The 13,790-nt window shown below is 45.2% G+C and overlaps 1 protein-coding gene and 1 non-coding gene across 2 annotated transcripts in view; one reads left to right on the forward strand and one right to left on the reverse strand.

The window, feature by feature from the left end:
• The window catches only part of GPR39 (G protein-coupled receptor 39), a 245,731-nt gene that overhangs the window by 183,844 nt on the left and 48,097 nt on the right, over positions 1–13,790 (reverse strand). The window lies entirely within an intron of this gene.
• TRNAG-UCC (transfer RNA glycine (anticodon UCC)) lies at positions 6,312–6,384 on the forward strand. The gene has a single exon. It is a non-coding gene; the product is annotated as a tRNA-Gly (tRNA).

Here is a 13,790-nt window from a genome sequence, read left to right on the forward strand (position 1 = left end):
CGGCAGGCGCTGTCTGCCTGGAGAAAGGCGGCCTCCCCGCCTCCCCACCCCCACCCCGGCCACACACGCTGCGGCGAGGGCGTAGCGCCTCCTAGAGAGAACACGGGGAGAACGGAGCCGCCAGCTGGAAGCTGAGACAACCAGGGTCCCAGAGATGCCGCCCAAGGCCTTTGAACCAAATGAACGACTTCCCAGCAAGGCAGACTCTTGCCCTCAATGTCACAGCTCAAGAGCAGCGCTGTCTTTGTAGGCAAAAGCATTAGAATCCTGCAATTCCAAAATGACTGCTAAGTGACAGTGTTAGCTTACCTGGAGAGGAGAAAAGACAAGCAAAAGGTCCCCCGTCTTCTCTCTCTCGCCTGTCCCCTCCCTTCCAGGCCCACGGCCACTGTCCTACTTGCAGCCTTCGTTATCATCTCTCCGGATTATTGTCAGGCGGACGAAACCCTGACCTATCCTCCCCCTGCCAGTCACCTCCCACCCTGAATTCACAACCCACCCCCCCTTCCACTCCACACACATGCCTAACACATGCCAGAAAAGCCAGCCTGAAGTTCATGTCCTGTATCTGCTCAAAATTCTGCCAGCATCTTCCCTGACCCAAGGATAGTGCCCCATCGCTCAGCCTCATGTTCCAAACTCCATCATACCAGTCTTAACTGCCATGACCACCATTCACATCCCTAACCTCAGCCAAACCTGGACTACACCCTACTCCTGTCACCTCTGGTGCCCATTCATACCATGCCCTGCAGATGACATGTCCAACCCCACTCCGCCTTCACCCCGCATTTCCACATTTGTAAATTCCATGCGCTCTTTAGGGACTAAACCTACACCTTCCACTTCCATGAAGTTTTTCCCCACTGGGATTAATCTCAACCTTCTTTGTTATAGCTTCTCTCACATTCTATCTTGCAATGTAGTTCTCTTTCCTCCTAGTCTAAGAGGTAAACTCTTTTGAGGGCAGGAAACTATTCACTGTTGAATCTGGGTTATATACACAGAGAAAAATCAAAGATACTTGATAAATGTTGGTTGGGTAGAATTTAATTTTGAAGGTTGTTTATTTTTGTGGCACTGGCACAAGGATCGGCTTTATTTAGCAAAGAAAAGAATCTTCTGCTGTGTCAAGCATTAGGCCGAGTGTTGGTGATGGGACTTTTAAGGTGCTGAGGCTTTGAGAAATGGGAGGTATCTTACAGGATGCTTGGGGGAGGGTGAGAAAAGGGTGGAATTCCACAGCTAGATTTTATTAGCTCAGGGCTACTCAGTAAATCATCTGATTTCTCCTGGGAAATTCTCCGAGGCTGAAGAGAAGTGGCAGCAGATTCGCTCTAAACGGGTATGAAGAGTTAATCCATGTGGACACTGCCTGACCCTTGGATCCCAGTTTCATTCTAGCCTCCTGCAGGGAACCCTCCCAACTGTTCTGGGCCACTAGGTTCCCTGCCTTCACTGACTTTAGTACCATACATCTTAGTGCTAGATTATACGTTGCCTTCAGTATCCACTGAAGTTCCATGGGCAATACCACAGCTCACCAACTTGTCTATAGAGACATTATGTCTGAAGCTTCTGAATGCGCCCCAGTGGCCAGTACCCAGCTAGGCACTGAGGTGTGCTCAATCCCTGCCTATGGACTGACTCTCAACTCTTGGGCTTCCCATAAAGACTTAGACACTATGATGGCTCCATGTGGCTCTGAACCTGAGCAGGACCCTGTGGGGCTCCTGGGCACACCAGCCTTTCTGCGTCCCCCATTTCTTGTTTGTAGGGAATAATCTTCAGCCTTCATGACCATCCCTGAGTTCCAAAGGGCAGGTTCAAACAATTGCTAATCAGAGAAGGGAGGGGATGAGAAGGAAAAGGGAAGATCAGACTAGAAACAATAGTGTAGCCTTGGGGCAGGGTCCTGGTTCCCCCTTAAGGAATACACACATATCAATACCTTTGAGCTGTTTTGCAGATACCGAAACCCCCAGCAGGTGCAAGAAGTTAACTGTATGCGGCCCCCAAGCACACAGACCCCAGACCGGCTGGAAGCAGAAGGTTGATGATGCTGACTTCCGATTACCTCACCTCCAACCAATCAGAAGAATGTCCACGAGCTGACCACGCCCTGCTCCTTGAACACTGTAAGTGTCCTCACTACCCCCTCCAGGGTGGGACACACAGTTTTGAGGGCATTAGCCTGCTTTGTCCCCCCTTTGCCGGGCAAAGCAACAAAGCTATTCTTTTCTACTTCCAAAACCCCGTCTCCGATATTCAATTCAGTACCAGTGGTCAGAGGCTGAAAGGAGGGAAGCAGCCTAGAAGCCAGGCACCCCAGAGATTTTCTTAGCAGACTCCACAGAACTCAACTGACCCTGGCCCCATGAATGGTCCTCAGCACTACAGAGCTTGCTGGAGCCCTCCCTGAACTTTCCTGCAAAGTGCATTTCATTACTAGCTGGAAGGGAAACAAAAACGAATCCACGGTGAAAATAAAGTTGGAAAAAATGACAATCCTATAGAAAGAATAGGCTTTTTTTCCCTCTCTCTCTCTCTTTTTAATATCCTGGTAATGAACCTGCCAAGAGAAAATGATTCTGGATGAAAAAATTCAAATTACAATTACTGAAAAACTGAGAAAATATTTGAGGTACTTTATGTATGTCAGTGACAAATAGTTCTTCAGTCACTCAGTTAAGAAATGGATCTTTCCAAGCCCCTATTGATGTTAATGAACAGTGACTGCTCACAGAGACCCGAGGTTAAGAGCACGAGTGACCCAGAAAAGGCTCAGGTCAAGAGAAAACATGTGAGGCATGGCAAGGACATGGGTTTTAAACTTTAAACTTTTTTTTAAATCCTCTTTTTCTCATTATAAAAAAAAAATGCTTGTTCATTACAGAAAATTTGGCCAATATTATACATATAAACAGAAGAAAAACATCATTAGTTTCTCATCACCTGAAAGGGACTCAAATTTAAGAAGCAGTTACCTTATACTAGGCATTTAGATGCATTATACACACTATCTCGTTCTTCCTGCATAACTGCTCCCAGTTTATGACATTAAGGATCAGAGAGGTTCATCAATCTACCTGAGGTCACACAGCTGTTAAGCGGCAGGGTAAGAAAATGAATCCATCTCTGTTAAATTTTAAGGCTTTTTAAACACCCCTCCTCCCATTCTCAAATATGAAGAAATGCTCCTTCAAAAGCTGTGAGGACCCTCAAATGTTCGACAGATTCCACCTTAAACCTGCTGAGGGAGATTCATATGCTTTTTCCTCAGCCACCAGGTTCTTTGCCTCCCAGGGACTCCCCAGGAAACAGCAATGGTTGCAGCAAAGGCCTGGTGACAGCCAACAGGGATCCCACTCTCACGGTCACCTTCACTGCCAACACCACCAGAACAGCGGGCTAGAGACAGGGTACAGGGCAGCAGGGTGAAGAGTTCCGTGGCTGACTTTTCCTCTATCACAGTTACATGTCCCGGTAGCCACTGGGCTCCGGTGGGCTGGCTTGTGCCCACCACCTAGCTTAGAAGCAGGGTACAAAGAGGACCTCTTTGGAGACAGGCCCAGGAAGCTCTCCTTACAGATTTGCTCCAGGTGACTGTCCAGTTCCGACCAGGGCTAAGTGGCTTCTTTTACTTTTCGTTTTTGTCTCAATCAACACCTTCTCATTGGGACTTCCCTGGTGGCGCAGTGGATAAGAATCCGCCTGCCAATGTGAGGGGCACGGGTTCAAGCCCTGATCCAGTAATATCCCACATGCCACAGAGCAACTAAGCCCGTGCGCCACAACTACTGAGCCTGCACGCTAAAGACCGCGAGCCACAACTACTGAGCCCATGTGCCACAACTACTGAGCCCGCGTGCCTAGAGCCCATGCTCTGAAACAAGAGAAGCCCCTGCAATGAGAAGCCCGTGCACCACAACGAAGGGTAGCCCCAGCTAGCCACAACTAGAGAAAGCCCGCAAGCAGCAACAAAGACCCAACACAGCCAAAAATAAATTAAAATTAAAATTAAAATTAAATTAAATCTTAAAAAAGAAAGAAAAACCTTCTCATTTACTGAAAGAGGCTATACAGAGGGAACGAATCACTTACATATATTCTAAATTACCGCCTCCTTATTACCAATAAATCAATTACATTCACAAATCCAAATAGAACCTGCTAATCATCAACGCAAAACCATCATTTCAAAACACTGCTCTAGAGCCACCAAGGCTGCTACTAGGACCTCCTGGCTCTGAGGAAACATGCCATTACTTCCTGCCCAGGCATAAAAAGCCCCCAAGGTGATGTTCTGGTATAGCCCCATGACACCTGGGAATTGGCTCCTACTTTCTTGGAAGACAAAATGTATAAGACAATAAGATTAGCATGCCGGGGGACTTCCCTGGTGGTCCAGTGGCTAAGACTCTGCGCTCCCAATGCAGGAGGCCCGGGTTCCATCCCTGGTCAGGGAACTAGATCCCGCATGCCGCAACTAAAGACTCCGCGTGCCACAACTAAGACCCGGCACAGCCAAATAAATAATTAATTAATTAATTAATTAATTAAAAAAAGATTAGCGTGCTGGGATCCCCAAGACCATTCCTAAATGGGGAGATTTGCTAGGACTCATGGGTCTCAGCATATGGTTTCACTGGTGGCTATGACTTATTGCAGGGATGTAGGAAGGACACACAGCCAGGTCAGAAGGGGGAAAGGACACCGACGGTCTGGGGAAATCCATGCACTGGCTTCCTTCTGCTCTCTCCCCGCCAGGAGGGGTCACACAGAGCCCAGTCTCCATCCAGCAACAAAATACAGCAGCATATGTGCTCTGTCTTGCCCAGGGAAACTAATCAGAGACTTAGTATCCAAGATTTGTACTGCGGACAAGTCACAAGAGTACCCTCTGCCTAACAGATACCAAAATTCCAGACTCCCATAAGGAAAGCAGGGGTTTAGCATAAACCATCTTGTTTGCACGAATAGTCTAGATACAGTAAGCCATCCTCATCGGTCAGGGAACAATGGGACCCCTCCGAAAATCCAAGTTCCCAGACACCAGCCAAGGACCCACTTGCAAGCAGTCCTGTCTAAGGATGGCAGCAGCAGGCCTGCTGTGTTCAACATTTTCTGCACAATTGAACACCAAAGCCTTCGTCTATACATACATTGTCTCATCCGAGAAGAGGAAAATCAATCCAATTGATGATTTGGCACTGAGCGTGTCATTCCTCATAGATGTTCTCAAATAGCACTTCCGCAGTTTTTTTTAATCACTGCTTCAATAACAAGAACTATGGGATTTTTTAAAATTTAACATTATCTCACTGGCTAGAATCTGAGCTGGCGTTGTGAATTCTGGCCAACAGAATGTGGCAGAAGTGACACTGTATGGGTTCCAGAGCCTAGGATCCAAGAGGTCTTGTAATTTCTGCCTTCACTGTCTCTAAATGCTGCCAATACAGGAAGCTGCTCCAGCCTCCTGGCGGGGGAGAGCAGAGGTGCCCCAGGCTGCAACTGGCACCCACTTCCGTACGCCTAAGTGAGCCCATTTGGGACCTTCCAGCCCTGCCCCTCCTGCAGCTAGATGAGGGAGCTCCAGAAAACCTGCAGAGGAAATAACCAGCAAACCACAGGATCGTGACAAACAATAAATCGTTGCCATTTCAAGCTAGTAAATTTTGGAGTGGTTTGTTATGCATTCATAAATAAATGATAAATAAAAGTGGGGCTTGTTTTTCTGAGCCTTTCTCTGCACTTCTGCAAAGCTTATTTTATCCTAGACCAAAACTGATGCATAAACTGGGTTAAGAAGACAACCCCCTCCTTGGCAGGGTGGGAAGGAGATGGAGGACAGGGGCAGGATATCAGAGAAGACAAAGAAAACATACATCCTCGTTGGAAGACAATATTAATAAGTCTTGTGACTATCACCAAATGAAGAAACAGAAAATCTATGGCCCTTTGGGTACCTCAGACCACCCTCATAATAAACGAGAATTCTGCCCAAATAAAAGAAAAGCCCTGCCTTCTCCTAGCTCCCTTGCACAACGGAACTTAGGTGTCCTTCCAATGGCCCCCTCTTCATTGCTCTTTCTTCCTTCAGAGCTCTTATCACCAGCCATAGTTATCTTTCTGTTCACTTACTTGCCCATTTTCTGCCACTGGCCACCCCACTGTGGGTGGTAAGCCTCAGCTCCTGTCTTGTTCTTGCATGGATCCCATCACCTGGAACAGTGCCTGGCACACAGCAGAGGCTCATGACTGAACAGATAAGCGAATGGATCAATTTATAAATAAAGGACTATAGGACTTCCCTGGTGGTCCAGTGGTTAAGACTCTGTACTTCCACAGCAGGGGGCGCAGGTTCAATCCCTGGCCGGGGAACTAAGATCCCGTGTGCCATGCCGCGCGGCCGAACAAACAAAAAAAAAGTTAAAAAAAAAAAAAAAAAAAGCACATAAATGACTAAAGTGGACAGAGTACATTTTTGGAAAATGGGTTTATGCTAACTGTAGCCTCGGAGACAGAGTAGGAAGAAAAGCTGAAAAGAACAGAATATTATTGTTATTATTCACTCAGTACAACTAAACGTATGAACTGAACCCAAGTAAAGAATCATACTAGTAGTGACAGAGCACACATCAGGCACTGTTCTAAAAGCTTTACACATATTAACTTTTAGTCCTTACAACAGCTCTATGAGGTAAGTAGTCTTATTACAACCATCTCCATTTCACAAACGGGGAAATCAAGGCAGAGAGAGGGCAAGTGATTTTCCTAATGCCACCCAGCAGGTACACAGCCAAGCCTGGACTTGAACCCAGGCTGTCTGTCTTAGAGTGTGTTAACCACAACACCCTCAGCCTCTTAAAGATGAGCCAGAAAGGCCGAGAGTATTGAAACAACAAACAGAAAAACATAGTAGGAGGGAAGTGTTTGGAGAAGACGGAGGGGCCATGAGGGAAGGGAAGCGGTTTTTGTCACTGGGCTGTGAAATCTAAAATTCAGGCTCAATACTAGGTGCTTTCTCTCACCAAACAGCCCTCTTTATAAAAACAGACCAAGCACAGTTCCTGCTCATTGCTGAGTCTGGGTTTCAGGTTTGTGCCAGCCAATCACTCCCTCCTGCGAGAACCAGGGGGCACTCCACCCTCTTGATACTATGAAGCCTGCCCTCCACAACCCCTGGCTGTTCCCTCTACTCCTGAGTGCAGCCCCTGTGTGGCCCTGAGTGGTGTGCAGCATCCTCTTCCCCGACGCAGTGAGTACATGCGACCATGAACTGCTGTTGAGCTCATCGGTCCAGCGTCAGGTAATAACCCTCAGGTGGGAATCATCCCTCACCAAGGGGGTGAGTGGGAGATGATTAAAAGAGTCATGAGAAAGAATTAGAGAAAGAAATGGTAGATGGATCTATGATGATCTTACTTATGTTGATGACGACCTTGTCCCCAGCCAGCCTGAATGTAGTTTGTGCCACTGGTAGCCCACTAACAGAGGAAGGGCCAGGAAAACATCTGGGGGACCCACTAACCTGTGCGGGGCCTCCCACCAACGTGGTTCTTAACATTCCAATCCCTTGGCCTAAGTCAAGGTGACTGTCACCAGGGCGAGGGCTGCCAGGAGAGCTTGGGCGCAAAGCACTTAAAGGACATTTATTGAATTAATACAATAAAATGCTTTAACACTGTGGTTAGTAAATGCTAACGATTAAGCTCTTTGCAAATATTCTATTGCCATTAAAGTGGTTACGGGGAAAATTACTTATGACAAAAAGCTCTGTGAAAACAGCGAGAAATAAAATTGTAGGTACGATATAGTTTTCACTAGATTTTTTTTACAAAGCTAACTGTATGTGGAAAATGACCAGAAGGACATGGACCTAAATGATTATAACAGGAGGGTTAGCAGGCTGTGATTATTTTAAATGTTTCTTGTTCCTGCTATTTTCCAAACTTTCTGAAATGTGATATGTCACTTTCAAAACTGAAAATGCACCCAATAAGTGTTAAAATAAGCTCCTCTTAGGCTGGAATTAATGTTGTAACAACTTTTTATAGCATTACCTCCAGCAGGATGCTAGGCATTTAGCAGGTACTTAGGAAATGTCTGCGGGCGAGAACACAGAGAAAGCGAGAATGCTGTGATGTACCGTGGAAGGACTGCGAGAGGAGAACCCAGAGTTCAGGGATCCATGCTGAGCTCTGTCAGAGCTACTTTTGTAAGTACAGGCAGGCCACTTCATTTATCAGCAGCTCATCTCCCTCATCTGTACAATGAGAATAATGTCCACAGGGTCCTACATCATTATTCTAAGGCAAGCATCATCAAAAGAGCCACATGGCGTTGGAACTTTCTCGGCAGGGTCAGCACCCAGTCTGTTCCTGGTACATCAAACTTCCCATCCCCAAACCCGGGCAGCTCACATGCTCTATCCCTCGCCCCCGTTGACTCCCCCATCAGGTATGCACAGGCTGTGCCAGTGAGTTCCAGGATGTCCCTGGCAGCCTGTTTTGGCTTTGCTGACCCACCTAACCAAAGCCTTAACCCAGACCAAGCCCCTGTCCAGAGCTGCTGTGCTCTATACTTATGCACTTCTTTCCCACCTGGGGTCACAGTAGTAGTTGCCTTATTGATATGAAATGAAATTTAAAAGACTAGTATTCCAGCAACAGAAACGTTAAAGGAGGAAAAAGAAAAGTGAAAGAGAAATTGTTGGCAGAGTTTTCAAATCCATCATGTTTTAGGCTTACTTTCCCAGAAACTGGAAATTAACCTTTTCCTTCTCTTTTTTCTTATTTGGAGAAGCAATGGTTTGTTCCACTGAGTCTCCAACTGGCTGAGGTCAAACAGGCTGCTCTGGTTTGAATTACCATTTTAGTTTCTCTAGCTCTTTATCATATTTGAACATCTCAGCTTGAGCACAGGCTCATTGATCGGTGTCAAATGCACATTTTCCAGTCTGCTCCAACAGCTTCTTTTTTCCTAAAATAGTGTTTTCTCCCTCCACTCAGCCCAGCCCAGACACCAAGCCCGACTTCAGCACGAGCTGACCTTCAGATACATCAGATCCATCCATCAGAGGAACTGTCCATTTGTGGTTTCTGGATTGTCTTACGACGGACAAGAGCAGCAAAGCAGGTCGGGAGAAATGCATAAGGAATGTATCACTTTGAACAAGTCCCATACTTGCCTGTGTCTGCTTCCTCAGCTAAAGCACAGGCACTGGACTAAATCAGTTACCTTTAGGAGTCTGGGAGTAGGGGGTGGATATGGGGAGACATATTCCTTGGGGTTTTGTAAATCAAGATCACATGGAAGATTTCTGTTTGTTGTTCAACTATTTCTCCTACAATCCCAGGTTTTGAAATGCCTCTACTTAAGGAGGGTTGGGAGTCCCTAAGAGAATGATTGGCCTGGTGATCCCTTTTACCTTTAGGTCTGACCCTGTGGAATGTGACTGCTATTTTTTTTTTTTTTTTTTGCGGTACGCGGGCCTCTCACTGCTGTGGCCTCTCCCGTTGCGGAGCACAGGGCTCCGGACGCACAGGCTCAGCGGCCATGGCTCACCGGCCCAGCCGCCCTGCGGCATGTGGGATCTTCCCAGACCAGGGCGCGAACCCGCGTCCCCTGCATCGGCAGGTGGACTCCCAACCACTGTGCCACCAGGGAAGCCCTGTGACTGCTATTTATAGGACGTAGTCTACAAGAATATCACCGCATGATGACAAAGGCTCTACCTAGGGAGTATGGTTTTAAAAGGACCACTGGCCTACCTAATCCTTGAGACACTAAAAGCTAAGGTTATTCCTGATGACATTAACTAGTGTCATTTAAATTCAAGGAGGGTACTTACCCATAGTTCTCTACCAGAGGCAGCGTATGTGTTATAAAATCTTCATGACCGTGTATACAGCATATATAACACACGCCAACTACACAGCTACCTGATTCGGTAAGAAGAATGCCCAGGAAGCAAATACACAGACTCAGAATTCATGAGGCACAATGAAAGTATTCCAAATACCAGAGGAAACCATACAGTAAGGGAATAATCCATAAGCATGATGTCGCACCTATGACACTGAATGACTTGTGCTAGTAGTAGAGAGGGCATAGAGCAGTCATGCCCCACACTTTGCCCCCAAGTGTTGACAATTCAGTTAAAGAAGTACACATACCTATAAAAAGATGGTGCAGTGCAAGGCAATAGATGCTACGCCCAGTATGTACTATAAGAACAGTGGGGATTCAGAGGCAAGTCAGGGTAAAGCTTTCTGGGAACAAAGAATCTGACCTCACTCGGAAACCAGGAGAGGGGCCAGAAAGGGAGAAGAAAACAGCTGCTTCCTGGGGAACTGGAACTGTGGGAAAACAGACTTTATGTTAACAAAGAAACAGACTGCTCGCAAAGGGCTGAGGTCGTCCTCTTTGAACATGGTGCACACGGTTAGCATCCATTCTTCCCTTTTCAACAATAACCCTGAACCAAGACCCAAACACCAAGTCTACCTTTGATGAGCCCAGGAGACATGGAACTGTCTGTGAACTGTGAACAGAAAAGACTGCAGAGCAGGAGAAGAGAGAAGGTGCCCCTGAGCTGCCATTTCCAAGGGAGCCTGAAAGGTACCCTCTAAGGTGAGAATTACAGAATCACAATCCCTTGTTTTGAACAACACAATGGAAAGAGGTTGCAAAATGACGTCAGCTTGAGCCTTCCTGGACCTGGTTTTGTTCCTAGAAGCGGATAAGGATGGGTTGAATAAGGAGCCACACAGACGTGTCATGTGTGCAGAAGCAGTCTTTCACATGCTGGGAGGACAGAGGATTTGGCACTGTTAACAGCTCTATATTTGCTGGTATTCATTGGCTAGACAGAGGTGAAGGTTCAAAGGACTTAACACAAAACCCTGGAATGAAGGAAAATCCCTCCTGGAACACTCATCTCTTCTCTATACAAACCTGTTACAAATTATAATCTTATACAAATTATAGAAAAAAGTTTACCTAATTCAAAACTACGACATCAAAAAAGGAACTAGTACAGGCTCTATAAAAAATATCACAAGAAAACTAAGGAAAAGAACAGGAAAAATAATGGCAAAGGAGTTTTTTTGTATCTGCTCCATAGTGACTAAATACCTTGCCATGAACTTTTAAAAATTTCATGAAGCAATCACACACACACACACATACACACACACACACACACACACACACACACACACTAAAGCAGATATGTAAGAGCTCATGGAAAATGTGGTAAGACGGAAGAATGTGAAGCATAAGCTAGCAGAAATGTGGAAAGAAGTGAAATTTTAAAAATAAATAAGTAAAACCATTACAGAAATAAAGACAAAATTGAAAGCAGTGCATATAAACTAAGACATTCCTAAGAATATAGAAAGGAATAGAAAGGAAAAGACAATGATAGGAAAAATGAGGAAAAAATGAAATGGAAATAAATGAAGAGCTTAAAGGGATTTACAAGAAAATGACAGAAAAGATAGATTGGCAAAGGACATAAAAGAACATTTAAAGATACGATTCAATAAATCTTCCTGAAAACAGAAGGCCTGGATATATTGAAGGTCACAGAGAATCCAGGGAAAAGTTGACAGACATGATCTGGTACATTTATAAGACTTCACAGACAAAGAATTTTGGGGCAGCCATGTACCTCTCACATATGATGGGGGTAAAAAGAAATTGGCCTCAGACTTTAACACTGCATCATTTGCTTTTAGAAGACAGTAAGGTGACACCTTTGTAGTTAGTCCTCAAAAGACAAAATGTGACTCTGGAATTTTATACCCAGAAAAACTATCATTCATTGTAATGGTAACAAGCCAACATTTTTGAACATGCAAGAATTTAAGGCATTTTGTTTCCATGAGCTTATCCTGAAGAAACTATCAGAGGAAGAACTTTCCAGCCACCTAAGAAATGAATGCAAAACAATAGCAAAGGACCAGGGAAGACCACTAAATCTACTTAAATGTAGGAGTAAGTCTAAAACAAGTTGGGCTTTATGATTTGAAAACAGGCCATAGATGTTGTAAATCCTGACAGTGTAGATCTAACTCACAGAGGACGAAGAAGCAACATGTTCATTATCTTCTAGAGCTGGGAGATGAAAAGATAAACGGTAAAAGCGATAAACATATTTATTAACAGCCAAAGATAAATCCTAAGAAAGACAGGAAAACCACTGAAATAAAGCAGGGGATGGGAAGAAAGGGAGGGAGAAAAAGAATATACTAAGGGAAGGTTAATCTGATACCTTTCCTCCCCATTTACTGTCAAGCCCATGTTATATAATCACCTCTCACCTTGCTGCTTGCTGCCCCAGACACACAAGACACTTACCTACCCACTCATTTATTTATTCAACAAACGTTTGTTAAATACCTAATATGTGCCAGGGCTGAGAGTAAGGCAGTGAGCAAAATAGACAAGGCTCCTGCCCTCATGGAGCTTACAGACATTTACTAGAGGCAGACACATTATAAACAAATAGCTATGTGATGTTATGCCAAGTAGCGATGAGTACTACGGAGAAAAATAAAGCTGAGTGGTACGCATATACAATGGAATATTACTCAGCCATAAAAAAGAATGAAATAATGCCATTTGCAGCAACACGGATGGACCTAGAGAGTCTCATTCTAAGTGAAGCAAGCCAGACAGAGAAAGACAAATATACCACTTCTATGTGGAATCTAAAAAAAAAAAAAAAAAAAAGATACAAATGAACTTATTTACAAGCCAGAAACAGACTCACAGACTTCAAAAACAAACCTATAGTTACCAAAGGGGAAATGTGAGAGGGAGGGATCAATTAGGAGGTTGGGATTATACAGATACACGCTACTATATATAAAATAGAGAACCAACAAGGACCTACTCTATAGCACAGGGAACTCTACTCAATATTCTATAATAACCTATATGGAAAAAGAATCTGAAAAAGAATGGACATATGTATATGTATAACTGAATCACTCTGCTGTACACCTGAAACTAGCACAACATTGTCAATCAACTATACTCCAATATAAAATAAAAAATTAAATAAAAAAATAATAATTAGGGAGTGTCCTACTCACCTCTGGAGATCTGAGTCCACACACACACACACACACACACACACACACACACACACACTCTACTATGGCAATCTGCTCTCAGCCTGCCCCCCCCATGCTTCCCACAGCCCCACTCTGAAAAACAGCCTCCTGGTCCCCTCGCCTCTGTCCTCACCTCCTCTGTTCAAGCTCCCTGGGGCAGCTGACGGCCCCACCAGTCCTTTTCTTTTGGCCTTTACCTGCGAGCACTGGAGAAAGCTGGAACCTGGGCAGAAGATCAGAGAAAACCAAGCACCTCTGTCAGAGTCAGCTCATTAAGGAAAACCCAGACACCTTTCACCAAGTTGGCTCCAGAGTATTTTATAAGCAAACTAAAAACTAAACCCTGCAGTCTGCTGGAGCTGTTTGAAGGCGCAGAATTGGCGATACCAATTAAAAGGAAACAGTTGACTGTCACCGATCTTATGTTCACTCAGCTGGCTACCAGAGGAGAAGGAAGATGTTCAAGCACAACGCAGACAGTTTTCTTGTCTCTTCTCCAGAGGGACTCTCAATTTGGTGTCTACTCCCTCGGCCCGTACTAGCACCCAGCAGGGCTTCAGGGGGTGTAGGTGAAGGAAACCGGGAGGAAGGAGTAAACAGTTCCAGAGGGGCTGCCAGGTGCCCGGCACTGTGTCAGCTTCTCCATATATGTTCTCCTGC

Source organism: Lipotes vexillifer, unplaced genomic scaffold, assembly GCF_000442215.2.
Source record: "Lipotes vexillifer unplaced genomic scaffold, Lipotes_vexillifer_v1.1 scaffold535, whole genome shotgun sequence".
NCBI lineage: Eukaryota > Metazoa > Chordata > Mammalia > Artiodactyla > Lipotidae > Lipotes > Lipotes vexillifer.